The sequence below is a fragment of the Nicotiana tabacum genome, chromosome 22, assembly GCF_000715075.1.
Source record: "Nicotiana tabacum cultivar K326 chromosome 22, ASM71507v2, whole genome shotgun sequence".
Lineage (NCBI taxonomy): Eukaryota > Viridiplantae > Streptophyta > Magnoliopsida > Solanales > Solanaceae > Nicotiana > Nicotiana tabacum.
The window spans coordinates 162,108,782-162,136,442 of NC_134101.1; positions in this window are offsets into that span (position 1 = coordinate 162,108,782).

Genomic DNA, 27,661 nt, shown 5'->3' on the forward strand with positions numbered 1-27,661 from the left:
GGAAATGAGGAGGTAGCTGAAGGAGGTGAACCTCAGGTAGGAGGCATTGCTAGAACTAGGAAACCCGAAGTTTGGGAGGATAGATTTGTAAGTCAGGTAGAATACCATAAGTTTCGGGAGTGGTAGCTGATGAGAAAATTGATTCCGGAGAGGAGCTTCATAGATAGAGACCTACTACCCCACAACCCCAACGTGCAGAGGCAGTTTAGGACTAGAGTGGGTTGGGAGCATTTTATAGATAACTATGTGGACGCCAACGAACACTTGGTAAAGGAATTTTATTGCAATGTAGCCACATCAAAAAGGGTTCCAAAGTGACCAAGGTTCGAAATGTGAAGGTGCTATTTGATGGGAAGTCGATAAATGAGTATCTGGGATTCAATGAGGAGTATGAGACATTGTATATGGTGAAGTTGGAAATGGGCGAGGAGGTCCGTCCATGGCTAGCACAGTACCTGGCAATCCCAGATACCGTCCCCGACTGGTTGACTGTTGGAGTTAAAATATTGAGAAGGAGCTTGAACTTTGAGGCGAGGGGATGGGAGACTTTTGCTTGCAGCCTATTGGACCCTACCACTCATGACAACACCCTTCCTCTCCACTGGGCTGTGTTAGTGGCTTCTATCATGGCAGGGTACCCCATTAACGTGGGGAATGTGATGTCCCGAATTATCACTATAGTGGGAGCGGAGCATGACCGGAACTATCCTTTCCCCAGTTTTTTCACAATATACTTCCGGGACCTAGAAGTGGACAAGAGGCTATATGACATCAAGGTCAAGGCGACAACCCCATTTTCCTGGTATAGCATGAAGGAGGATGACAACCCCAAGAGCAAGAACTATAAAGCTTCTGCCCCAACTGGCCAGTCTGAAGAGCCAGTTGTGGTAGAGGTCCCTGCTGTGTCTACCTCCACTTTTGCTGGCATCCCTCCCAGACCTTCCGCATCCATAGCTATTCCTGCCGGTCCATCCACATCAGCGGGCCCGGAGGTCCCATCTTCCCAGGCCCATGCTATTACCGCCTACCGTATGAGCCAGGCACTTCTGAGTATCAACAACTGGATGCAGATTGCCTCATCCAAGTTGTCCATCTTGACCACCACTGTAGAGGCTCAGTCGGCCCCCCATCCCCACATGTGCCCCAGTCAATGGAGGATGCACTCAAGGAGATACTTGACAATCAGAAAAAGATCCTCGACACTCAGGCTGCGCTCTCAAAGGTAGTTGATTCACATAGCAAGGCTCTCAAGGAGCTTTCTCGGGAGCACAAGAAGCTACAGAAGACACGGGCCTCCAAGGAGTCCGTGAAGGAGCTGCGTGCAGATGTTGACAGACTGAAGGCAGGCCAGTTGCCTTTAGACTTATTGCTCAAGGACCCAGTCCTAACAGCTCAGCCACAACAGGAGCAGACACAGAGGCCTCCGAAGAGGAGGAGGATGATTCCTAGAGCTGATGATGCTATCATCCAGTTGGCGGACCCACCGGAGACTTCCTCCAATCAGCCACAAGATGTACCAGTTCTAGATCCTGTTGAGGTTCAGGCCCAGGTCCCAGTAGTAGAGGAGCAGACCACCGGGAACCAGTCTGAGGTTCCCGAGCACACAGAGGACCCAGGGACCTCTCATGATCCTATGCAGACAGACAGGGCTTAGGGAGTCTTCTATATCCTTTTTCTCTATCTTTTTGGTGCTTATTTAGACTAATTGGCATTGGGGACAATGTCAGCTTTCATTTGAGGGGGTAGGCCATACTATTCATTTGATGGATGACTGTATATATATTGATACATTTTTATGCTTTCTTGATTTTTCATCTTTGGTCTGTATATAATTTGATATTTAGTTACATTTATTGCACTTTTATTTTACTTTGGGTCTATAGAAAGTTATATCACATTGTATATATTCATCCCATCTGCTGTATATTCAAATCCCCTCTTGTATATATTCATTCTATTTTCCGCAAAATTTTTCGTTTTTAGCTTCTTATTTATGTCGTAGCCTTTTGTTTTGTTTTGGACATTTTCAATAAGCCTTTGATTTTCTTAATGCAACAGTTCTTTCCAAAGGTGGAGTGTTGTATGAACCGGGTGGCTCTTCCCAATGATGGATGGCGTGACAACCTTCTTAAGGGTTTGAGTCAATTTTCCTTTTTGTTTTTAGTAGTTTGTAGTTAAGGATACCTCAAGCAAAGCTTCACTTGGGTCTAGCACATTTGCCTTTGATCTCATGATCAAAAACAAGTTGTTGTGTTTAGGATGGTAAAAGTCGTGACCTTGAGACTCTTGTGTTGACAAATAATCATCAAGTGATTTTTCGGGACCATTGTATGCTCAAATCGTATCTAAGGTCATTATGGGCCCCCGACTCTATATCTTTAGCAATCCCTTAGCTTCTGTGGTGAGTAATTGAATTGCAAGTCCAAGTCTCGAGCCATTAGTCTAAAACTTGCCCTGAATGTTTGTTGAGGCGAAATCATAAGTGAATTTTGACTTGAGGCATGATTATAGGCTTTCCTTGATCCAAATGATAGTTTGAACAATTCCATAGCCTACCAATGATATGATCCCTAGTTAACGCTTTTGAGCCTTAGACCTTTTTCTTTCAAGAACCATGATACAAACCTATACCCGTTCTAAAAGATATCCTCTCTTAGCACCCGATCTTTCCTTTAGCACATAGCAAAATTATAAGTTTGGGGGGAGAGATGAGGATTGTAACAAAGCGGTAAAAGGGCACAAAAATGAAGAAAAGAAAAGACAATGAAAAAGAAAGAAAAACAAAAAGATAAAAAGAATGTTCAAAGTGAAAAAGAATAAAAAGGGATTCAAGAAAAAAGCAAAGAATGAAAGGTGTGGAAAGTTGAGAAAGGAGAAAAGGTTTGAAATGCATAAGAAAGAGTGACAATGTGTCTCTCTAACCCCTTAGAAAGAAGTGAAATGACTCAAAGAGTCAAGTGAATGTGAGCCAAATGAATCAAAAGAAGTGCTTAAGGAAAGATGGAACCTACTTAGACCAAAACATGTCCTACCCTGAACCAAAAGCCTTCACAATATTTCCACAAAAGCCCTATATGATCTTAAGTTGAATGAAGCCTACATTAGTGGATACTCACATAAGGGGAAAGCATATGGTACTTAGAGCTGGACTTGTGACTTTTTCTTGAGAGAGATGAGCGAATTTTCATTAGTTTCGTTTTGCGTGCTAATATTCTAAAGGTGAGGTTTGCTTAGGGAGAATTGAGGATGTGTGAGTTCAGATTCCACAATGACCAAAGTAATTGATAGAGTTCTTTGATGTGTTGAGTCAACTCTTGAAGCTCTTGTGTCGCACTTGATCCATGGTTTTTCAAAGGTTAAATGTTGTCAATGACTCTTTTGAATTGAGGGCAATTGTCAGTCCCAATTGATGCTAGTGAGGTTGCTTTGTCCCAATTGAGGGCAATAATTAGCTGAAAATTTCTTGGATTTTCTCTTAAGGGGTGGGTCTTATTTTGTTTGCTTGAGGACAAGCAAAAACTTAAGTTTGGGGAGTTGATAACTAGGGATTTTGACGCATTTTATACTCCTTCTTGCTTATGCTTTGATTATAAATTCATACAAAATAGTTCCAAAAGGCTCATAAGTTGTGCTTGATTGCAGGTTTGATCAATAAAGTGACAAGATGTCAAAGATCAGCTCAGAAGGAGTGAAACTTGCACAAGTACTAAAGACAAGACAAACTCAGGGAAAACAGGCCTAGTGCGGCCGCACTAGGGAGATTCAGAGAGCTGGTACATTAGGCATTAAGGCAGTGCGGCCGCAGAAGGTTTTGTGTAGTCTGCACTGAAGGCAATGCGGCCGCACTACCATTTTGTGCAGTCCGCAGAGCCAAGGTTCAGAGAGGGTGAAGTTGGAGCTTTCAAGGCTGTGCGGTCCGCGGTCAAGTTTGTGCGGACCACATTAGAAGCCTCAGTGGCCGCGGTCCATTTTGTGCGATCCGCGGAGCCTGAGTTTAGAGAGCCAAGTTTTCAAGTTCAAGAGCCTAGTGCGGCTGCACACCATTTTGTGCCATCCGCACTAACTCTGTAGGGGCATTTTTGTCCTGTTTTTTCAGCTTAGTGTAAATAGATCCCTTTTCCATTTTTAGGGCATCAGACATTTTAGAATAGCTGTTGCGCTCGTGGGAACGTATCTTGTAGCCATTTTGGGTATTTTTACTTACTTTTTATCATTGAATCTTTGTATTTAGCTTAGCAATTAATTAATATGTGTTCATCTTCATCTATTTCTCTGTTTTCTCTTCAAGTATGAGTAGCTAGACCCATTAGCTAGGGTTGTAGCTCAACCCTAGTATGGGTAATTGATGGCTGTTGCAATATAGGGCTAGATTGACTATGGGTGTTTGCTATTTGGGTCAATTTCATGGTTTAATTACTGAATTAGTGGTTGCAAACACTAGTTTGTGCTAAGTTGACTTGGGCCTTCTTCTTGAGAAAGAGAGCCTAAGTCTCCGAAATTGATCCAACAAGTAATTGGGATGGACTTAAGAGAATTGATAGTCCCAATTAAAGGGTTAAACCTCGAGAGAGTAATACCCGACTTGAACCTTAGTTGCTTGAGCAAATAAGCATACACAATTGGTCTTGATAAAGTTAATTGGGCAAAATCATTCTTTCTACCGAGAGGTGTCATAATGGGTAATATCGAGCAACGATTATAACATATTCCCCAATCATGTCAATCGTGTCTTAGACGCAATTACCCGTTAATTGGCCACCTAGGTGAAATTCACTATCCTAGTGCCTTTTAGAATATTTGAACAACTTGTAGCATTTTACTCTTAGCTTAATCTAGTTGCAATTATAATTTATAGCTTGATAATAGTAGAATTATAAAAGAAAATCCAAAAATGAATAGCAGTGCAATTTGGAACCAATACGCAATCCCAACCTAAATAGATACTCAACTCCCTTTCTAACTCTCTGTGGAAATCGATCCCGACCCAAAATTGGGAAAGGCTATTGCGACCCTCTCTCGCTACTTTTTAGTTGTGCGGAGTAGGCTGCGATCACTTAACCTTCTCCAAAGCATGCTGAACCAAGTCCGTGTCCAATAATCTGGCCTCACCCGGCTCAAACCAACCTATCGGGGATCTACACCGCCTACCATATAAAGCCTCATACGATGCCATCTGAATGATGGACTGATAGCTGTTGTTGTAGGTGAACTCCGCCAATGGCAAGAACTGATCCCAAGACCCTCCAAACTCAATCACACACGCACAAAGCATATCCTTAAGAATCTGAATAGTGCGCTCGGACTGTCCGTCCGTTTGAGGGTGAAATGCTGTACTCAACTCCACCCGAGTACCCAACTCATGCTGAACGACCCTCCAGAATCGTAAAAGAACTGAGTACCTCTATCTGAAATGATGGAAACTGGAATACCATGCAGACGAACAATCTCCCGGATATAAATCTTCACCAACCGCTCTGAATAATAAGTAGTACACATAGGAATGAAGTGCACGGACTTGGTCAGCCGATCCGCAATCACCCAAATAGCATCGAACTTTCTCAAAGTTCGTGGGATCCCAACTACAAAGTTCATGGTGATCCGCTCCCACTTGCACATCGGAATGAGGGTCATCATACTGACGCTCCCTGATACGTTCAAATAAGGAAGACTAAGAAACCATGCAATCTAGAACCCGACTGGGCTCCGAAAGATCCAATCTCACAAACTAGCTAACTAAGGCCTGAACATCCATCGCCTTAGGCCTCTCCAATGCTGGTAAATAGGCTAAACTCCCCAAACTATCTTCCCGGCGACTCAAGGCATCGGCCACCACATTGTCCTTGCCCGGGTGATACAAAATAGTGATATCATAGTCCTTCAGCAACTCTAACCACCTCTTCTGGCGCAGGTTTAGATCCTTTTGCTTGAATAGGTGCTACAAGCTCTGATGATCGGTATAAATCTCACAAGGAACCCCATACAAATAATAGTGCCAGATTTTCAGGGCGTGAACAATGGCAACTAACTGAATGTCGTGGACCAGATAATTCTTCTCGTGAACCTTCAACTGTTTGGATGCATAGGCAATCACCCTACCGTCCTGCATCAAAACCGCTTCAAGGCCAATCATCAAGGCATCACAATAGACAGTGTAAGACCCCGAACCTGTAGGTAATATCAAAATTGGGGCTGTAGTCAAAGCTCTCTTGAGCTTCTGAAAGCTAGCCTCACACTCTTCCGTCCACTGGTACGGAGCACCCTTTTGCGTCAGTCTTGTCATAGGGTCTGCAATCGACGAAAACCCTCCACAAAACGACAGTAATAACCCACAAAGCCAAGAAAACTGCAGAACTCTATAGCTGAGGATGTTCTGGGCTAACTTTGCACTACCTCTATTTTCTTCGGATCCACCTGAATACCCTCACTCGACACCACATGGCCTAAGAATGCCATGGAATCCAACCAAAACTCACATTTCGAGAACTTAACATATAATATCTTTTCTCTCAAGGCCTGAAACACTGTCCTCAAGTGCTGCTCATAATCTTCCCGACTCTGGGAATACACCAGAATATCATCAATAAAGACAATGACGAACGAGTCAAGATACAGTCGGAACACACTATGAATCAAATGCATAAAGGCTACTGGGGCATTGGTCAACCCAAATGACGTAACAAGTAACTCGTAATGACCATACCGAGTCCTGAAAGCAGTCTTTGGGATATCTGGCTCCCGAATCTTCAACTGATGGTAACTTGAATACAAGTCAATCTTAGAAAACATCCGTGCGCCCTAAAGCTGGTCAAACAGATCATCAATATGAGGCAAAGGATAACGGTTCTTCACTGTGACTTTGTTCAACTAGCAATAATCAATACACATACGCATAGAACCATCCTTTTTCTTCACAAACAAGACAGGAGCACCCCAAGGTGATACACTGGGCCTAATAAAACCCTTATCAAGCAATTCCTGTAACTGATCTTTCAACTCCTTCAACTCAGGATGAGCCATACGATACAGAGGAATAGAAATGAGCTGAGTGCCCGACAACAGATCAATGCCAAAATCAATGTCTCTATCAGGCGGCATGCCCGGAAGATCAGCTGGAAACACATCAGGAAAATCCCATACTACTGGGACTGAATCAACTGAAGGGGTATCAACACTGACATCTCTCACATAAGCTAAATATGCATCACACCCCTTCTCAACCATTCGCTGAGCCTTAAGGAAAGAAATAACTCTATTGAGAGAGTGATCTAAAGTACCCCTCCACTCAACACACGGCACACCTGGCATAGCTAGCATTACGGTTTTGGCATGACAATCAAGAATAGCATAATGGGACGACAACCAGTCCATGCCCAAGATAATATCAAAATCTACCATGCTGAGCAACAATAAATCGGCTCTGGTCTACCACTAAGAGCAACTAAACACGACCGATAGATGCGGTCCATAACAAGAGAATCTCCCACAGGAGTAGAAACATAAACAGGGGAACTCAAAGAGTCCCGAGATACACCCAAATGCGGAGCAAAATAAGAAGACACATAAGAATAAGTGGAGCCTAGATCGAATAGAACCAATGCATCTCTATGACAAACCAGTATAATACCTGTGATGACAAAATCGGAGGCAACAACCTCGGTACGGGAAGGAACGACATAGTATCGGGCCTGGCTTCCCCTCTAGGGCGACCTCTACCTCCCCAACTCCACCTCTAGCTGGCTGATCAGGTGGGGTAGCAACTGGAGCTGTAACCATAGCCTGAGAACTCTGTGGGGCACGTTGTGGCTGAGAAGTCTGTGGAGGCGCACTTCTCCCAATTCTAGGTCAATCCCTCACCACATGGTGTGTGTCACCACACTCAAAACATGCTCTGGGAGGACGTGGCGACTATGACTGGCTCAGGCCAAGTCTGCTGGATTGACCTCTGAAAGCACCCCGCGCAGGAGGCGCGCTAGATACCGCAGGTGCATAATAAGGCTCCTAAGGCCTAGGAGGAGCTGGAATACCACTAGTTGCTGGAAGAGCTAAATGAACAAGGCGACTCATAGAACCCCTACCATGACAACCTGCAGCTGGGGCACGGGCACTAGAATAATGGCCCGACTCTCGAGATCTCTTGGTCTCCCTCTCCTCTCTCTCTCTCTAGCATGCATACCCTCAACCCTCCTAGCAATGCTCACCACCTGCTAATAATAAATATCCATCTCCAACTCACGAGCCATTCTATACCTGATGCTGGGAATAAGCCCCTCAATAAACTAGCAAACCCTCTCGCGAACAATAGAAACCAAGGCTGGGGCATGTCTAGCCAAATTGGTGTAACGGACAGCATACTCTGAGACAATCATAGCACCCTGGTGCAAATACTCAAACTCTGCGCGCCATGCGTCCCTGAGGCTCTAAGGAACAAACTCCCTCAGGAACATATCTGAAAATCGAGTCCAAGTCAGTGAAGATGCCTCATCCAGACTGTCTAACTCATAGGTGCGCCACCACTCATAGGCGGCTCCTCGAAGCTGGAAGACAGTGAAAGAAACCCCATTCGATCCTGATATACCCATAGTGCGAAGGATACGGTGACACTCCTCCAGAAATCCCAGGGCATCCTCTGAGGCTAACCCATTGAATACGCGAGGATCATACTTCTTTAACATCTCAAGCCTCCGCTGCTCATCCTCTAAAACCACTACCCTGGGGCTACAGGTTGCACAGGAATAATCTCTGGGACCTGATCAACATGAACTCGCTGCTCAGAAGTGTGGGCTCCTCCCCCTGCCTGAGATGTGGCTGCAGCAAGGGGAAGCAAACCTGCCTGAGCCAAAGTGGTTTACATGCTCATGAACTGTGCCAGAGTCTCCTGAATTGCTAGAGTAGTAGTAGCAGTAGGCGTATCAGGAGCCTGGACTCCAACTGGTACTGCTGGTGGTACCTCGGTGGCAGCTTGCGCAGGTGCTCTAGTTGCACCACGTGCGCGTCCTCGGCCTCTACCCCAGCCCCGACCTCTGACGGCTGCAATAGGGGGCACGGGTGCCTGATCATCTCGGGTAGCGCGTGTCCTCACCATCTATGAGAGAATAGAAGACAGAAGTTTAGAATTGTGATATCAAAATCTTGCACGACAAGGAAATCTACTGAAGTGGAATTTCCCTAACAGTTACATAGCCTCTCGTAGATAAGTACAGACGTCTCCGTACCGATCAACGAGACTCTAACAAATCGGCTTGTAATTCATGACTCCTATGAACCTAGAGCTCTAATACCAACTTGTTACGACCCCCGTTTTCCCTCCGTGAACCATCATGATGGCACCTAGTCTCTACGACTAGGTAAGCCTAAAAATGTAGAAAATAAACCAATTTGCGGAAGAAATAATTTAAAATCGAAGTAGCGAAATAAAATAGTAATTTAAAGTGCCTCTTGGCATACACAATATCAACTCTCGAAAGCTAAATACATTTCCGAAAACCCGGAATCTCATGATCACAAGCCTTTAAAAGTCTACAAATGTCTAACCCTAGAATCTCTAACAAAGACACAAAGTACAGAAGGGCTAGTACAGAAGGGAGAGTAGAAAAGGGACTCTTTGATCTGCGGACGCGGTAGATATACCTCAGAGTCTTTACGAACACATTGTCTCAAGCGTGATAAGTCTGAGTGGAGGTACCTAGATCTGCACATGAAAAACATGCACAAAAAGGGCATGAGTACACCACAGCGGTACTCAGTAAGTGCCAAGCCTAACCTCGGTCGGGTAGTGACGAGGAAGGTCAGGGCCCTACTGAGATTAAATAAAAATATAAGGGAGGACAAAATAAGATAAGCAGAACAGTTGAAAGCTAACAGTAAGAATTTAATACAGGATAATAAGGAATTCAATAACTGAAACAGAGACAAAAACAATCACAATGAGATACCACTCTTCACAAGGATAATCACCGGGGATCTCTCAGTATCCCGAGAATCTCTTAGTACCCTCAATATATGCCAGGGATCTCTTGGTATCCTCCATATATGCTAGGGATCTCTTGGTATCCTAAGGATCTCTTGGTATCCTCAATATATGTGCTAGGAATCTCTCGGTATCTCGCACCTCAGCTCAAATCATAAATACGTGCAGGGGATCTCCTGGGATGCCGTCCCGTAGTCCCAAAGTAAAACACACAGCAACAACGCAAAGAATACTCAATTAAGCTCAAATTCGTACCAAGTAAAACAGGTAATTCTAACCTAACATGCTTCACATAATACAATTAAGGCAGTTTAAGCAAATAAGCAATTAAGTCAATTAAACATGCTTTTCTAAGCTACTGCAGGCCTAAATTGCAAATAGTGTAAAATAGAAAAAAGGAATACAATTGAATTTACTTAAGGAAAGATGGATTTTCAACAATTAGCTCAAGTACGCACTTGTCACCTCACGTACAAGGCATTTCAATTATCAAATATACCAAATCCTAAGGGGAAGGTCCCTCACACAAGGTTAGGCAATCCACTTACCTCGAACCAGCTCAAAATCAACCTGAAACCACGCTCTTGCCATGAGTACTCGACTCTAAATGGCCCAAATCTATTCAATTTAATTGCATAATGTAAATAACACTTCAAGTAACGGATTCTAAAATTAAGTTCTAAGCTAATATGCGAAATTACTCGGAATTGGGTAAAATTTATATTTCCAGAATCCTCACACTCTCACGAGTTCAGTCATACCAAAAGTACAAAAATCGGACCTCAAATGGTCCCTCAAATCATCACTCAAAAGTCTCTAATTAATCAAGTCCTAACCCCAAATTACCACTGATTCTCCTTAAATTTCCATGCTTATAATGACAAAAGTCACTCCAATAACGAGTTTAGGGACCAAAGACCTTACCCCAATAAATTCCTCTGAAAATCTCCCTTGAAAATGCCCCTTACCGTTTGAAAAGAGGTGAAAATAACTCAAATTTCGCGAAGGCAACTATTTATATGTTCTTCCTAGTTAATCCGCTTCTGCGACTCTGGGGCCGCACCTGTAGTCCCGCTTCTGCGAGGACATGGTCGCATCCACGACATTTCACTTAAAGCCCATCTTCCACACCTGCGGTTAACCTTACGCAGATGCAGTGCCGCTTCTGCGGTACACTCCCACTTCTGCGGTCCCTGCTGGCATCTCCCCTTTCCGCTTCTGTGATGACTCCACCGCTTCTGCGGCTCCGCACCTATGGTACCTAACCGCAGGTGCAATTATGACTGAGATCAGTAGCTTCAGCTGCTTCAAACCACTTCCAATTCTTCCGACAACCCTTCGAAATCACCCCGAGGCCCTCGGGACCTCAACCAAAAATACGAACAAGTCCTATACCACTATCCAAACTTATACAAATCCTCAAAACACCTAAAACAACATCGAAACATCGAATTAACCATGGATTCAAGCCTAAGAACTCAAAAAACTCTCAATTTATGCTTTCAATCAAAAAGTCTATCAAACCTCGTCCGAATGACCTGAAATTTTGCACACACGTCACATTCAACACTACGGAGCTATTCCAACTTCCGAAATTCCATTCCGACCCTCAGATCAAAATCTTACTATCGAACCAGAAACTTCAAAAATTGACTTTCGGCATTTCAAGCCTAAATTAACTACAGAACTCCAAAACACAATCTGAACATGCCCCTAAGCCCAAAATCACCCAACGAAGCTAACGGAACTATCAGAATTCCATTCCGAGACCGTCTTCATACTGTTTTGACTACGGTCAAATTTCCAAAACTTAAGCTCTCATTTAGGGACTAGGTGTCCCAAAACTCTCCAAAACTTAAAACTGAACATCCCGGCAAATCAAAATAGCAGAAATAAACACGGGGAAAGTAGTTAATAGGGGATCGAGGTGTAAATTCTTAAAACGACCGACCGGGTCGTTACAGTCACGGGAAGAACAAACCCTTTCTAAAGAAAGAAAAGGGAAAAAGAGAAGAGAGAAAGTTTTAAAGTAAACTTACGTGCAAAATTCCACTTTTCCGGGAATAGTATATTTTCTTCACTACTAACCCTACAGTAGGAGCAACAACAAATGTGGCGTACCAGCCACGGTCCTTGTCATCCTCAAAACTGACTAAAACCCTCTTACTCCTTGCCACCAAAGTAAAGATCCCATATTGGAACAACTTAGGGGAGTAGAGGTGGATCAGATGAAAAAAAGTAAAAGGCAATTGAGCCAAGTTAGCCAAGTACCTTAGACAAGCAACAACCTTACATACAATGGGGCCAATTTGTCCTAAACAAACATTAAAAAAACGACAAAACTCGATGATAAAAGGATCAATGGGGGGTCTAAAATTCAGTGTAAAAGGATACTTATATAGGAAAGAAAAGCCAGCCTTGAAGGACAACAGAGATCAAACCTTCAGTAATCTGAGAAGGGTAAACATCAGCACGATCAAGAGAGGACATAGAAGAAACTTGATTCCTAATTGACTCTCTATCAGTATAAAAAGAAAGTTCAGAGGGGATAATTTCGTCTTTTATGGGTTCACGAACTGGTTCATTAGAGTCCCTACTTCTGGTAGAAGATCTATGTGGAAGAGAACTCCTAGTTCTAGAAGAAGGAGGAGGAGTAGAACTAGGTAGAGGCAAAGAAGCACCTCGAGTAGATGTTGATCCTAAACTGCATAACCTTCCCCCTCTTCTGCTTCTAGTAGGAGCAAGAGGAAGTTCATCAACAATAAGAACTTTTTGAGGGTTAGGGTTCGAAGAAAACATAGCTGTACGAGGAAGAAAAGAAAAAATGAATATTCAAAGATGGAAAACCTTTATGAGAAAGAAAAGACAAAGGTTATATTTATACTCAGAAGCAACAGTCAAACAAAAAGGTAATGATGGGAACGTCATGATGAAAACTGTCACTTCGTGATTGATGTAAGCCGTAAAAAAGCCTTAAAAGGCGCTGAAGGGTTGCAGAACCAATCAAAAGTCACCACGTGTCACATGCATTAAATGGAAGTGACATGCGAATAATTAGTTCTGGGAAGGTATAATGATATGAAGAATGGCGGCAAAAATTCCCGCTTTAATGGGATCTACTTCCCAAATATTCAATTGATAAATAAATGGCAAGTGGAGGACTATCTGTATTGGAAAAAATCAAGTTAACATATGGAATTAATTATGTGTTGTCATGTCAAGACACGTGAATAAATAAAAGAGTGATAGTTGACAAAGAATAATCGAAGAGACACGAGCCTTAATAGGTACGAGCAAAGATTCAAGAAAACAGGAAGGAACGATTACTCGGACCTCTTGTAATTTGAAGAGACATCAGAGGAATGAACCTAGATAGCAAAAAGTACAGATGCGTATTATTTGTAATTAATGAGCATCAATGATGGAAAACGTTATAGAATCTTCACGAAACAGTTACGATTGTCAATTATAACGTTACATTAACTATTAATTGCTTATAATGGCTCTGTTGAGAGAGGAAAGAAATGTATTACTTAGAAATACCTATAAAAGGAGAGAAATAAACATTTTGTATGGACGCAGAATATTATTAGAATACACTGATTTACTTTGCTTTCTTTTACTTACTCAGCTACCGTTTAAGTCAATTCTTCTTATTTGTTCCTTACTTGATTATTAGTAACCCAAGTTCTTCTAAAATTAAGCTTTGACCGAAATTCTTATTTTTTGGTTAAACAGTTTTCAAGTTACTAATTTCACTTATGACATATTACTTATAATGATTTGTGCATATTATTGTCATGATATAAAAGTTAACTACAGTGAAAAAATTATGTAAAATGATTGGCACTATATATTCATATATTGGCAGGGGCAGAGTAGAGTTTAAGGGTATGATATTTGCAAAACCAGTAACTTTTAATTAAGAAATTTATTTAATACGTATAAATTATTAATTTAAAATTTATAATTAACTTAAAAGAGCTAGTATTTCGAACCTTGTCTACTGATGGTCACTGATCCTTGCATTGCTTCAGTTAATGTCAAAGTGTATAACTTTAATTTGGAGTTAATTTTATCCATGGGCATTGAACTTTTGTGTTTGTTACCCAAAAGTCACTTTTTTTTGTTACATAAAAATTATTTAACTTTGTGTTCATTACACAAAAGTCACTTTTCTTTCTTTTGTTACACAAATCATTTTACTTTGCTCTAGTTATCACAAAAGTCACATTTTTACTTGAAAAGTTTATTATGTCCTTGATATTATATAAACCTTCATATTTATGTAATATCTTCTATATTATATAATATATTTTTACCTATGTATTTTATTTATAAATAAAATAACTTAATATTATTTTATTTATTATTTTTATAATATATTTGAATATTTAATTTTTCTTAACTTTAATTTTCAAGATATATTAGCAACGTTGTAAAACAACTTTTTTTTCAGCAATACTTTTTTTTTTGAATTTAATTGACCGACCAAAATTGGTCGGTATGCCCTTCCGACCTTCAAAATACCTAGCACACGTTAATGGTCGCGTTTTGGATGGTTATTGGCCATTACCGATCAACTTTGGTCGGTTTTTTTCGATGGTTTTTCCTGAATTTCTAGTAGTGTAATTTCCCAAATAACCAATTGCCCAGGTAAATACCCAAGAAAATATTCCCGGCTAAATTCGCATGTAGAGTTACTTAGGGATTTTCCTTCAGATTAACATATGATTTTTTTCCTCATTTTCTTTGTTTGTTTACCTACGAATTTTCTCACATAAATGTACTTCTCGATTTATTTCTCTACTAATATATATTAAAGTTACTGACAAATTTAATAACGCTACTAATATATCTTAAAAATTAACGTTAAGAAAAAAATCAAATATACGAATATATTTTAAAAATAATAAATTACATAATATTAAGTTATTTTATTTATAAATAAAATACACAGGTAAAAATATACAGAAAAGATTCATATATGCTAGTGAACTATGCGAATTAGGACATATATGCCTGTCGTTAATAGTTTGGCACAGATATGTCGAATTCGTCTAATACTTGCTCATTCATGCCCTTAGTTTAACGGAACTTCTATTTTGTCTTTCTTAAATAATTAATAATCGGACCCAATCAAAATCTGCTGACTCGATCTGTTAGGTCCCGACCCACCCTTATTTCAAAGATATTTTTTGATATGTTATTTTTGTTTGATTAAGAAATTGTGTGATAATCATATTTATTTATTTCAGTAATTGATAATCGGTTTTTTTCATTTCGGTAAGTAATCCTACTAAAAGTAGTAATTGATATTTATTTATTATTTTAATAATATAATATTCGAATTAGTTTCTGCTTTCTTCAATCATCTTACCGTCAATTGATACCTTTTTTCCGAAAAATTACATTGTGTAGCTAGGTTAATTTTTTTTTATGGAGATACATTATATGTTAAATTCCCTTAGCTTCCTCTTTACTTCTTTATATTTTAATATCCTTAATGAAATTTTTAGCTCCGCTACTAATACTAGGTATAAACTAATACATGAAGTGAAGTATTAAATTATATTAGGATTAGCGATACAAGTTTCAAAAAATAGAAACCAAACACTGGAAAAAAGCAATCCCAAATTTTACACTCTATCCTCCACTATTACAACTACCATATGTCAGCTACCTTTATACACAACTAGAGACTGAAATAATCTGTGAATTCAAAAGTAAGCCATTTCTCAAAATACAAAATATTTTCTATGGAAAAGGTTCCAAATTTTCTTAAAAAAACAATAATGAATTAATTTTATCTAAAGTTCATCTAGTTATATGGAAAAAAGAAATTTCAGTGACAAAGACTAAAATATAGTAATAATAAAAAGGAGAAAGAAAAGTCCTTTGAAGATTATCAGAGGGCTTAAGGTTGAAACCAGCTAATTTGAAGATTATAGATGGTAAAATGATGCAAGAAATCACAAACTAATTTGAATATTGTATTATTAAAATAATAAATAAATGTCATTACTACTTTTAGTAGGATTACTTCCCGAAATAATGTATAACAAAAAAAATCAATTATCAAATTACTCAAATAAATTAATATGATTATCACACAATTTCTCTATCAAACAAAAATAATATCTTTGAAATAATGGTGGGTCGGATCCTAACGGATCAGGTAAGCAGATTTTGGTTGGGTCCAATTATTAATTATTTAAAAAAGATAAAATAAGGGTTCCGTTAAACTAAGGGCATGAATGAGCAAGTATTGGACGGATTGGACATATCTATGCCAAACTATTAACGACGGGTATATCTGTCCTAATTCGCATAGTTCACTGTCATATATGACCCTTTTTGAAAAAATATATTATATAGTATATAATATAGAAGGTATTATATAAATATGAAGGTTTATATAATATCAAGGGCATAATAGATGTTTTAAGTAAAAATGTGACTTTTGTGATAACTAGAGCAAAGTAAAATAATTTTTGTGTAACTGTCACGATCCTAAATCCGGACCCGGTCGTGATGGCGCCTATCGTAAAACAAGGCCAGCCGACACAAATCCCCAATCCATTTAAACAGTTATAATAATTCATTTTAAGTCATTAATAAGTAATAAATCCCAAAAATAGAGTGAAATAGAACAAGTGCGGAAATAAACATAGTCTGACATCAGGGTGTCACCAGTCATGAGCATCTAAATATCCGTCTAAGAGTAGGAAGAGTCTACATAGTCTACTATAAATCTAGTACAAATGAAAATAAAGATAGAAAGGAGAAACACTAGGCTGCGAACGCCGAGCAGCTACCTAGTGGACTCCGAACAGGATGCCGGAAGCAATCAACCCTCACTAGCAGGACCCGAGGCTCCTGAATTTGCACACAGAGTGCAGGGAGTAATGCGAGTATGCCAACTCTGTGAGTAATAAAAGTAAAGGCAGCTGAGCGATAAGAAAATACGTAAAACACAACAAAAATGCTACAAAGAGGCAGTATAAAGCCAATACAATGCAATAAAATGGTGAAAACTTATAAAAAAGAAACGCCTTAGTTCAGCAAAAACCTCTTTAAAATACCTTTTAATAGTTCAAACGAGTAAATGAAAACATGGAGAAAAGATAGAAACATAAACCACCCCTCAGGAAAAATACCAACAGAACCAGCCCCTCGGGCAATAACATGGAATAACATCAGCCCCTCGGGCTATATGACATCACAAACTGGGTACCCGCGCTCACTAGGGGTGTACAGACTCCGGGAGGGGCCCCTTACGGCCCAAGCACAATATCAAGCCATCTCGTGGCATAATCAATAGGCTCCCGGCCTCATATCAAGCCACTTTGTGGCATACAACTCAGGCCCTCAGCCTCATAACCATGAATCAGCACAATATCGCTATGGCGCGCAGCCTGATCCCATATTAACCTCACAACACAGGCCTCGACCCTACTCAGTCAGAAATCTCTAAAAGTCACTTAGGCACAATAAAATATGATGCTCAGCTCAAAATATCATTTATGATGTAAAAATAGAGTAAACATGGCTGAGTTATGAAAACAGTGGAATATAGCATGACTGAGTACAAGTATAAAGTCAAAACAGTGAGAAAGAGTAATAAAAATCACCTAAGGGTCCAAAACAGTTGGAACGAGGTCCAAATATGGTATTCAGCCCAAAACATGAAGATAACAAACAGTTTTAAAACAAATACGCAGTTAAACAGTCATACGGGATGGACTAAGTCACAATCCCCAATGGTGCACGATCCAACGCTCGTCATCTAGCGTGCGTGTCACCTCAAAATAGCACAAAGATATAAAATCCGGGGTTTCATACCCTCGGGACAACATTTACAATCATTACTCACCTTTATCCAATCCAAACTCTAGCCCGTGATGCCTTAGCCTCTCGAATTGGCCTCCTGATGCTCCAAATCTAACCAAAATCAGTGCACAACCATCAAAATATGCTAAAGTAACAAAGCCCACTCAAAAGTAATCAAATTACAACACAAATTCCGAAATTGGCCAAACCCAACCCCCGGGCCCACGTCTCGAAATCCGATAAAAATTACATCAATAAACTTCTTATCACTCCCCGAGTTCATTCATATAAAAAGCACCAAAATCCAACCACAAATGAACCCTCAAATCCCTAATTTTAGGTCTCCGATTACAAGCCCTAATTTTTCAATATTTAGGCTTAAATTCTACAAATTCCATGATTAATTAGGTAGAAAACACATTAGGATTGAGTATTAAGTCCATAAATCTTACCTCCAAGTATTCTCCCTTGATTCCCTCTTCAATCGTCTTCAAAAAGCTCTAAAATCGCCCAATAATGGTAAGGGCTAAAAATCGCAGAATTGATCTTTTAAAATATTCTGCCCAGCACATAAAACCTCTTCTTCGCGAACGCGGTCAACGCCTCGCGTTCACGAAGCACAACCTGACGTTGACCACTTTTCCTTCATCGCGAGTGCGACACCCCGTACGCGAACACGAAGCCTCAACCTTCCCACTTATCGCGAACGCGACCCCACACCCGCGAACACGAAGCTCACTGACCCCAACCCTTCACGAATACGGGACCCCATCGCGAACGCGAAGGCCAAACTTCCTGCCTCTCATCCTAACCATTCGCGAACGCGAAGGCCAAAAGTCTGCAACATTCACAACAGATTTTCTACAATCCTTTTCAAATTGAAATGATCCGTTTAACCACCCGAAACTCACCCGAGGCCCTCGGGACCTCAACCAAATATGCCAACATATCCTATAACATCATTCAAACTTGTTCCAACCTTCGGAGCGCTCAAAACAACATCAAAACACCAAATTTTCATCGGATTCAAGCCTAAGAATTCCAAAAACTTCCAAGTTCCGCTTTCGATCAAAAAGTCTATCAAGCCACGTCCGAATGACCTAAAATTTTGCACACACATCCGAAATGATACAACGGACCTACTGCAACTCCCAGAATTCCATTCCAATCCCTATATCAAAATCTCACCTACCAATCGGAAAACACAAAAATTCCAATTTTGCCAATTCAAGCCTAACTCTACTCCGTACCTCCAAAACGCATTCTGATCATGCTCCTAAGTCCCAAATCACCTCCTGAAGCTATCTGAACCATCGTAACTCACATCCGAGCCCTTTTTCACATAAGTCAACATCCAGTTGATTTTTCCAACTTAAGCTTACTCAAAAGAGACTAAGTGTCTCAAACCTTACCAAAACCTCTCCGAACCCGAGCCAACCAACCCGATAACACATAATACAACTGAACAAGACTATAAGAAGCAGAAATGGGGGAAACAAAGCAGTAACTCATGAAATGACCTGTCGGGTCGTTACATCCTCCCCCTCTTAGACAAACGTTCGTCCTCGAACGAGTCAAGAAACATACTCGAAGCCTCAAATAGGTGAGGATATCTGCTCCTCATCTCCCGCTCGGTCTCCCAGGTAGCCTCCTCCATGGGCCGACCTCTCCACTGCATTTTCATTGAAGCTATATCCTTTGACCTCAACTTTCGAACCTGACGCTCCAAAATAGCTACTGGCTAAGTCAAATCATCGTTTAACTGAACCGTGCTAAAGTCAAAACATGAGACGGATCTCCAATATACTTCCGGAGCGTAGAAACATGAAATACCAGGTGCACACTCGACAAGCTGGGTGGCAAAGCAAGCTCATAAGCCACCTCCCCAATCCTCAGAAGAACCTCAAAAGGCCCAATGAACCGATGACTCAATTTACCCTTCTTCCCAAACCTCATAACACCCTTCATGGGCAAAACCTTCAACAAGACCTTCTCACCAACCATGTAGGACACATCCCGAACCTTCCTGTCAGTCCTAAATTACCTTCACCTTGTTTAAAGCATCCTGCACCAAGTCTGTACCCAATAGCCTAGCCTCACCCGGCTCAAACCAACCAACTAGAGATCTACACCACCTCCCATACAAAGCCTCATATGGAGCTATCTGAATACTCGACTGGTAACTGTTGTTATAAGTAAACTCTGCGAGCGGCAGAAACTGATCCCATGACCCTCCAAAATCAATGACACAAGCGTGCAACATGTCCTCCAATATCTGAATAGTGAGCTCGGACTGCCCGTCCGTTTGAGGGTGAAAAGCTGTCCTCAACTCAACTTGAGTGCCCAACTCTCTCTACACAGACCTCCAAAACTGTGAACTAAACTGAATGCCCCTATCTGAAATGATGGAAACTGGGACACCATGAAAACGAACAATCTCCCGGATATAGATCTCTACCAACCACTCTGAAGAATATGTAGTACACACAGGAATGAAGTGTGCAGACTTGGTCAGCCAATCCGCAATCACCCAAATAACATCGAACTTCTTCAAAGTCCGTGGGAGCCCAACTACAAAGTCCATGGTGATCCGCTCCCACTTCCACTCTGGAATATCCATCCGCTGAAGCAAGTCACCCGGTCTCTGATGCTCATATTTCACTTGTTGACAATTGAGACACCGAGCCACAAATCCCACAATGTCCTTTTTCATTCTCCTCCACCAATAATGTTGTCTCAGATCTTGATACATCTTTGCGGCACCCGGATGAATAGAATACCGGGAGCTATGGGCCTCCTCCAGAATCAACTCTCGAAGCCCATCTACATTGGGCACACATATCCGGCCCTACATCCTCAACACCCCATCATCACTAATAGTCACATCTCTGGCATCATAGTGCTGAACTCTGTCCTTAAGGACAAGAAAATGAGGATCATCATACTGGCACTCTCTAATGCGATCAAATAAGGAAGACCGGGAAATCACACAAGCCAATACCCGACTGGGCTCCGAAATATCCAACCTCACAAACCGATTGTCCAAGGCCTGAACATCAACTACAAAAGGTCTCTTGTCATGCCCCGAACTTGGGGGGGCGAGACCGACACCCAGTGCCTCACCTATCCTTGCGTACCAACTTGCAACTAAGGGACTCTGAACATATGATGTCATACTTTGGCCATGGGCCACATTGTAAGACGACTGCGAATGCTGACTAAATTCAATATAAAGCTGGACCGACAAGGCCGCCATAATTATTACAGCTGACAAACCAACCAAATATACATACAAGGCCTGGAATCCCAGCATACTACAATAACTGACAAGATATGTCTACAAGCCTCTACTGATGGATATACTGTAATCGGAATAGCTCCCCTACCTACTCATAACATATATACATATATATATACAATATGTACATAAGGCTCTAGACCCAGAAACTCCGAAAGGCATGGAGCTTAACGATCAAGCTGAACTTGGGCAACACTTATTGAGAAGGCCTACCCGTCTGTCAGTCAGAACCTGCACGCATGAAATACAGCGCCGCCAGAAAAGGGAAGTCAGTACGAAATAATATACCGAGTATGTATGGTAGTATACTGGCTCCTTATTTATTAATAACAGCTCGAGAAGGAACCTTTACTTCCTCTCCTTGACGTCGTGCTTGCACAATATTCTTGAATCGTAGCGTATCTATAAGGTTTGGATAAGTGCCATCTCATTCCTCTTTAATATATTGCATTCTTCCTTTACCATTCCATGGTCACTAGAACCCCTTTATTTTGACTGAATGCCACATCACTCCATATTCCCCACTTTAGGGGTGTACTAAGAGTTGAAGCCACGAGGATCTACCTATAGATAATTTACCTCTTCATCTTTGGCGTCATTTCTCAACATCAATGATCCTTACTTGCCTTGCGGCAATCCTTCTGTACTAAAGATGACAAATCCCCTTACTCGTGAGGGTGACGCTTAATGTAACTGGTACATACAGTCCGTTAAGCTTAACTTTGCTAACATTGCTTGCTTTAGGGAAACGTCTTCCTGAATGACCATTTTCTGAATTCATCATGAATCTCTTTCTGTGGTCCATTCTATTCCCGCTAGAATGAAATCTAAAATTACCATGATGCCGATTACTTTTCAACCATTCAGTCCCTAATTCATATTTAGTTTATCTTATTTACCAGCCCATACTGATTTCTATTACTCTGGGGATTAACTCTCCCATCTGGAAGTCGCGTTGGAGTCACGAACTTATTTCTCGAAATGAGGATATAACCTTATGGCCTATACTCTTTTGTTGTCTTAAGGCCCATAACCTTTCGTCTCTTCCTTCATTTGACTATAGGTTCTGTAACACTCCACCATTTTCATCCACGTGTTACACCTTATTCATAATGCTTCCTTATCTCTCTTCTCATTACTCTGCTAATATTTCTGCATATCCTTTTTCTTGTGAAAACTTCAATACGATATTCTTTTGCTTTTAGCTTTCTTTTGCTCCATCTAGTGGCTCTTCAAGTTGCTTAACGTTCTCGCTTACTAGGGATGCGAGCCACACTAAGGTAATATTTATCCCTTCAAGGCTTATAGTGCGTGTCTTTGTAGTACTCATATCTGGCTGCACTATTTTAAAGTGCACCATCTAGGTGTCTCATAAAGAGATCTATTAGCACATTTGCAATATCCTTTGAAAATGTTAACTGACTCAATCAATTCATCCGTCATATCTTCTTATACTACTTTTGTTAACCCCCATAGGGCATATATGGAAGGGGTGCGACCAATTGTATATACCTCTATTACTATTGAATATAACTCAAAAAGCTTATGTTCTCTGCCTCAATTATAAACGTTGTTAACCTTCATTAACTAGGCACCTCGTACACTTCTTCATCTTGATTCTTTTGATTGTTGAAACTTGTATTTGTCCTTTTAATCTCTCATTGTATTTAACCATAAAGGTGGATAGACATTCTTGTCTTAAGGCTCCTTATCAAGAGGCTTACACCTTTCAATACGCACATGATCTGCTGAAGACCTCATATTTACTTATCATAAGCATGATACAAAGTCGAGTTCCTATATTTTAACAATTTCACATCTATATCTCTTATCGATCATCTTTCTGAACGTAGGCATCGTCTTATTACGAATAAAAATAGAAGCTCGGGACTTGGATTCTTATAAGTGAGCTCTACCACACAATCTAGAGTAAGAATAAAGAGTGACAGTCTTAAATGCCCTGTAGCCTCCTGCTTATAAGTGTGGTGCACGACACACCCATAAACAAGACTCTACTAGACACAACTTGTAGACTCCCTAGGACAGAACTGCTCTGATACCACTTTTGTCACGCCCCGAACCTGGGGGGCGAGACCGGCACCCAGTGCCTCACCTATCCTTGCGTACTAAGTTGCAACTAAGGGACTCTGAACATATGATGTCATACTTTGGCCATGGGCCAAATTGTAAGATGACTGCGAATGCTGAGTAAATGTCAATATAAAGCTGGGCCGACAAGGCCGTCATAATTATTATAGCTGACAAACCAACCAAATATACATACAAGGCCTGGAAGCCCAGCATACTATACTAACTAACATGATATGTCTACAAGCCTCTACTGATGGATATACTGTGATCAGAATAGCTCCCCGACCTACTCATAACATATACACATATATATACAAGATGTACATAAGGCTCTAGACCCGGAAACTCCGAAAGTCATGGAGCTTAACGATCAAGCTGAGAAGGCCTACCTGTCTATCAGTCAGAACCTGCACGCATGAAATGCAGCGCCCCCAGAAAAGGGAAGTCAGTATGAAATAATGTATCGAGTATGTAAGGCAATATACTGAAAGCTGAAACTGAATTGATAATATAATAATTGCAAGTAGCTGGAAGTCAAAGATAATCTGAAGATATGCTTACCTGCTGATACTTACTCAACTCTCTCAATATAGTAAGTAAAATAGTTGTCCGGCCCTATAAGGCTCGGTATACATATATATATATATATCTGCTCTGCCGTAGTAGGCTCGCTCATAAGCGCTCAACTGAATATGAAATCCTGATAAGGAGAATATTATAACATACAACACTAGAAAAATATACGCAATTTGCGAGACTAGCAAAATATACGTAAATTCCGGGATATGAATGTAATAACGAGATCATGCCAAATGAAAGAAGAGCTTAGCCTTAACATACCTGTTCCTGAAATTATTTGAACGAATCTGCTTCTGCGAAATATGGACGAAATTTCTTCTTGAAATCTTGAAATGAAATTTGGACGAATTTTTTGATTCTGCTTTCTAACGTTTTTGGGTTTCAAGGTCAGAATGAGATGTAGTTGGATTGAAATCTCATTTTGGTTCCACTGTTCTTGGTTTCTTTATTTGATTTAAAGAAATGCCAAATCCATTTTGGACCCTCGAGATATCAAGGAATGCTATTGAAAATCTCACTTCAAATTGGATAACCATTAGAGAAATTGGCTTGACTAGAAAAAATAATAGCGGCACTCAAGTAAGTGCTACTCTTGGAAACCATACTTGGAATATATATTTTTAAAAGTAATAATGGGTAAGGTGTTTTGTAGGCATCTGATGTAGTATTTTGAGAATGAAAAATGTCGCGTTTTTTTTTCAAAATCCAAGAATGAAATGTGTCTTGAACTCAATGTATTAAGTTGCCACCTAATCCCAAATGACCAAGAGTCATTGATTTGGTTAGAGTCTTGCTGCCACGTAGGGGTAGGGAAATTTTAATCTTTATCCACTTATTAGATAATTAGGTAATGTCCTGTTATCCGGTAATTAATCAATTACCCGCATAATTGAGAATTATTCCCACTTACTTGAAATATTACTCACTTTTCACATACCTTATACACCTTACTATCATGGCCATGTAGTACCTTGTATGGCACTAGTCCATAAATACCGGGTATTTTTAGCTCGGGCCGTATTTTATCCCAAAATGCCAAACTTTGACAAAATTCATTTTCTTAGACTTGCTCCTCCTTTCACCTTCATGAATTTACTAATCACTTGTGAAATAGCATAATCCTTATAATTCCCAAATAATCTTTTCCTTGGACTAATGTCAATTACCTTACGACAAATTCAACGTGAAATACTACAGGGTGCAACACCGTCGTAACTTATTACTGCAAAGCATAACATCACCGTAATGTTATACTATAGGGTGCAACACTGTCGTAACTTATTACTACGAAGCGTAACATCTCCGTAATATAATACTGCTGGGTAGAACACTTAATACTGTAGGACGTAACATCATCGTAATATATTACTGCAGAGGGTAGCACCATCGTAACATATTACTGCAGAGCATAACATTGTCGTAATATAATACTGCGAGACGTAATATTGACGTAATATTGTGGGGTGTAAAATCTCTCCCCAACCGGAATATAGTCCAAACTCCCCACACTCACTGCCTTCCTACTCAAGGCATCTGCCACCATATTGGCCTTTCACGGATGGTACAAAATGGTAATATCATAATTCTTTAGCAACTCCAACCATCTCTGCTGCCTCAAATTGAGATCCTTCTGCTTGAACAAGTTCTGGAGGATACGATGATCAGTAACCACCTCACAAGACACACCATACAAATAATGCCTCCAAATCTTCAACGCGTGAACAATGGCAGCCAACTCCAAATCATGAACAGGGTAGTTCTTCTCATGGGGCTTCAACTGACGAGAAGCATAAGCAATAACTCTACCCTCCTGCATCAATACACAACCAATACCAACTCTCGAAGCATCATAATACATGGTATATGAACCTGAAGCTGATGGCAAAACTAACACTGGAGCTGTGGTCAAGGCAGTCTTGAGCTTCTGAAAGCTCTCCTCACACTCATCCGACCACCTGAATAGAGCACCCTTTTGAGTCAAATTGGTCAAGGGCGATGAGATAGATGAGAATCCATGAACAAGCCGGCGATAATAACCTGCCAAACCAAGGAAGCTGTGAATCTATGTGGCTGAGGATGGTCTAGGCCAACTCTGAACCGCCTCTATCTTCTTTGGATCAACCTGAATACCCTTACTGGACACCACGTGCCCCAAGAAAGCCACTGAACTGAGCCAAAACTCATACTTGGAGAACTTTTCATAAAGCTTCTCCTCCCTCAATCTCTACAACACAACTCTCAAATGCTCCGCGTGCTCCTCCTGACTACGCGGGTATACCAGAATATCATCAATTAAAACTATGACAAACGAGTCAAGATAAGGCCAAAACACGATGTTCATCAAATGCATGAACGCTGCTGGGGCATTGGTCAGCCCAAAAGACATCAACAAGAACTCATAATGAACATATCTGGTCCTGAAAGCCGTCTTAATAATATCCGAGTCCCTGATCTTCAACTGGTGATAACCTGAACGGAGATCAATCCTAGAGAACACCCTCGCTCCCTGAAGCTGGTCAAATAAATCATCGATACGAGGCAAAGGATACTTGTTCTTAATTGTAACATTGTTCAACTGCCTCTAATCAATGCACATCCTCATAGTGCCATCCTTCTTCTTCATAAATAGAACAGGCGTACCCCAAGGCGACACACTAGGCCGAATGAACCCCTTATCAAGGAGTTCCTGAAGCTGGTTCTTTAACTCTTTCAACTCCGCTGGTGCTATACGATATGGTAGAATAGAAATAGGCTTCGTGCCTGGTACCAGATCAATACCAAAATAAATATTCCTTTCCGGTGGCATGCCCGGCAGGTCTGCAGGAAATACATCAGGAATATCTCTCACAATAGGAACAAAATCAATACTAGGAATGTCTCTACTGACATCCCTCACAAAGGCTAAGTAAGAAAGACAATCAATCCAAACCATACGTTGGGCCTTCAAGAATGAAATTACCCTACTGGGAAGATAATCAGTCGAACCTCGCCACTCAATCCATAGCACACCCAGCTTAGCCAATGTCACTGTCTTAGCATGACAGTCCAAAATAGCATGACACGGAGATAGCCAATCCATGCCCAATATAACATTGAAGTCTACCATACATAACAACAAAAGATCCACTCGGGTCTCCAGACCCCCATAGTCACCACACATGACCGATACATACGGTCTACAACACCAGTATCGCCCACTAGAGTAAATACATGAACAGGTGAAACAAAAGACTCACAGGGCGTATCCAAAGTCACTCAAAAGTATGATGACACATAAGAATAAGTGGAACATGGATCAAATAATACAGAGGCATCTCTGTGGCAGACTGAGACAATACATGTGACACAGCATCTGAAGCAATAGCATCGGGTCTAGCTGGGAGAAAATAGAAACAGGCCTGATCGCCACCTGATCGACCTCCCCTCCAGGGCGACCCCTAGCTGACTGACCTCCACCCCTAGCTGACTGGATGGGTGGTGGTAAAGTAACTAGTGCTGAAAGCGATGGCTGACTCCTCTACTGAGATGAACCCCCAAGACAATGACGACACTGCCTCTACATATGACCCAACTCTCCACACTCATAGCAACTCCCAGGCACTGGAGATAGGGACTAAAGGGAACCCCTAGCACCAGAATGACTAGCAGATGCACCTGGCATAGAAGAGCCCTGAACTGATGGAGCATAGGACGAACTCTAGGCTGGAAAGGCACTGAGTGATGATTGGCCCTAATGAGAACTATGACCCGATGACGCCCCACAATAACCTAGATGAGCTGACTGAGCATGCCTAAATAGACGACCTCTATCGTGCTGAAACTGACCCCTCGAAGGAGCACCACCATAACTACCAAATCCCCGAGGCCTCTTGGCCTCCCTCTTATCTCCCTCC